This window comes from Phytophthora infestans, genomic scaffold (genome assembly GCF_000142945.1).
Source record: "Phytophthora infestans T30-4 supercont1.5 genomic scaffold, whole genome shotgun sequence".
In the NCBI taxonomy this organism is placed as follows: Eukaryota; Oomycota; class Peronosporomycetes; order Peronosporales; family Peronosporaceae; genus Phytophthora; species Phytophthora infestans.
Window position 1 is genome coordinate 92,359 of NW_003303754.1, and position 2,676 is coordinate 95,034.

The following is a 2,676-nucleotide window of genomic DNA, read 5'->3' on the forward strand; positions in this document are numbered from 1 at the left end:
GCCAAATTAACCGAAATTGACTGTTGTATCGTTCCGGAATGGGTCCATTCGGACAATGATAGGACCGATGCCATCATTGAAAGTGAAGGCCCTTAGTTCACAATTTGTACTTTCTCATGGACGCACTGCTGTAAGCGCTAAGTCTTCCATCAATGCGTAGTGAGTCGCAGCTACCGCTATGGATTAGCTCTAACTGAATCCCAGCTTTGAACACGTCAGGTGTCAATGCATATCCTTGTTTCCGAGATAAGTGGCTGAATACGCTAACGTTCCTAACACTGGACTCACCCTTGTAAGCAACAACTACTCCATCAATGCGTAATATGGCGCCGGTATTTGTATGGGTTAGTGCTAAAATAATCCCAGCTTTCAACACGTCAAGTGTCAATGCATATCCTTGTTTCCGAGACAAGTGGCCGAATACGCTAATGTTCCTAACACTGGATGTACGACGGGCGATCGCACGACTCGTATCCGTAACAAAGGAAAATTATTCTCACGATGACGGTGCACATCAGACGGATCACCGAACGTTTTTTCGCACGTAGTACAAGTCAACACACCGTTGGCACGTCCAATTTGTTTAGCTTTCGTAGCAATGTCGGTAGCGGCAAATAAACGAAATTGACTTTGTACCGCGTCCGGATGGTTCATTCGAACATGATACGACCATTGCATCATCGAAGTGAACGCCTTAGGTCACAATTTGTACTTTCTCATGGACGCACTGCTGTAAGCGCTAAGTCTTCCATCAATGCGTAGTGAGTCGCAGCTACCGCTATGGATTAGCTCTAACTGAATCCCAGCTTTCAACACGTCAAGTGTCAATGCATATCCTTGTTTCCGAGATAAGTGGCTGAATACGCTAACGTTCCTAACACTGGACTCACCCTTGTAAGCAACAATTACTCCATCAATGCGTAATATGGCGCCGGTATTTGTATGGGTTAGGGCTAAAATAATCCCAGCTTTCAACATGTCAAGTGTCAATGCATATCCTTGTTTCCGAGACAAGTGGCCGAATACGCTAATGTTCCTAACACTGGATGTACGACGGGCGATCGCACGACTCGTATCCGTAACAGAGGGAAATCATTCTCACGATGACGGTGCACATCAGACGGATCACCGAACGTTTTTTCGCACGTAGTACAAGTCAACACACCGTTGGCACGTCCAATTTGTTTAGCTTTCGTAGCAATGTCGGTAGCGGCAAATAAACGAAATTGACTTTGTACCGCATCCGGATGGTTCATTCGAACATGATACGACCATTGCATCATCGAAGTGAACGCCTTAGGTCCCAATTTGTACTTTCTCATGGACGCACTGCTGTAAGCGCTAAGTCTTCCATCAATGCGTAGTGAGTCGCAGCTACCGCTATGGATTAGCTCTAACTGAATCCCAGCTTTCAACACGTCAAGTGTCAATGCATATCCTTGTTTCCGAGATAAGTGGCTGAATACGCTAACGTTCCTAACACTGGCCTCACCCTTGTAAGCAACAACTACTCCATCAATGCGTAATATGGCGCCGGTATTTGTATGGGTTAGTGCTAAAATAATCCCAGCTTTGAACACGTCAAGTGTCAATGCATATCCTTGTTTCCGAGACAAGTGGCTGAATACGCTAACGTTCCTAACACTGGATGTACGACGGGCGATCGCACGACTCGTTACCGTAACAAAGGCAAATTATTCTCTCGATGACGGTGCACATCAGACGGATCACCGAACGTTTTTTCGCACGTAGTACAAGTCAACACACCGTTGGCACGTCCAATTTGTTTAGCTTTCGTAGCAATGTCGGTAGCGGCAAATAAACGAAATTGACTTTGTACCGCGTCCGGATGGTGCATTCGAACCCGATACGATCGTTTCCCAGCGAAGTGAACGCCTAAGGTCACAATTTGCACTTTCTCACGAGCTCACCCTTGTAAGCAACAATTACTCCTTCAATGCGTAATATGGCGCCGGTATTTGTATGGACTAGTGCTAAAATAATCCCAGCTTTGAACACCTCAAGTGTCAATGCATATCCTTGTTTCCGAGATAAGTGGCTGAATACGCTAACGTTCCTAACACTGGATGTACGACGGGCAATCGCACGACTCGTATCCGTAACAAAGGCAAATTATTCTCTCGATGACGGTGCACATCAGACGGATCACCGAACGTTTTTTCGCACGTAGTACAAGTCAACACACCGCTGGCACGTCCAATTGTTTGGAGTTCGATAGCAATGTCGGTAGCGGCAAATAAACGAAATTGACTTTGTACCGCGTCCGGATGGTTCATTCGAACCTGATACGATCGTTTCCCAGCGAAGTGAACGCCTTAGGTCACAATTTGCACTTCCTCACGAGCTCACCCTTGTAAGCAACAATAACTCCATCAATGCGTAATATGGCGCCGGTATTTGTATGGATTAGTGCTAAAATAATCCCAACTTTGAACACGTCAAGTGTCAATGCATCCAGAACCCAGTGGGGTACTACCATGGCCTCTAGAAGACTCGCTCGTGGACTCTGGTGACCGTCTGACGTGTGCAGAGCGCTGGGCTCTGATCATGGAGGAACGTGAACGAGTGGAAGCCTGTCTGGCGTCTGGGGTGACAGCCGGGAAGTACGCCCGCTAGGAGCTGTGGCCCGCGTACGTAGGAGCCGTAACGGTCTGG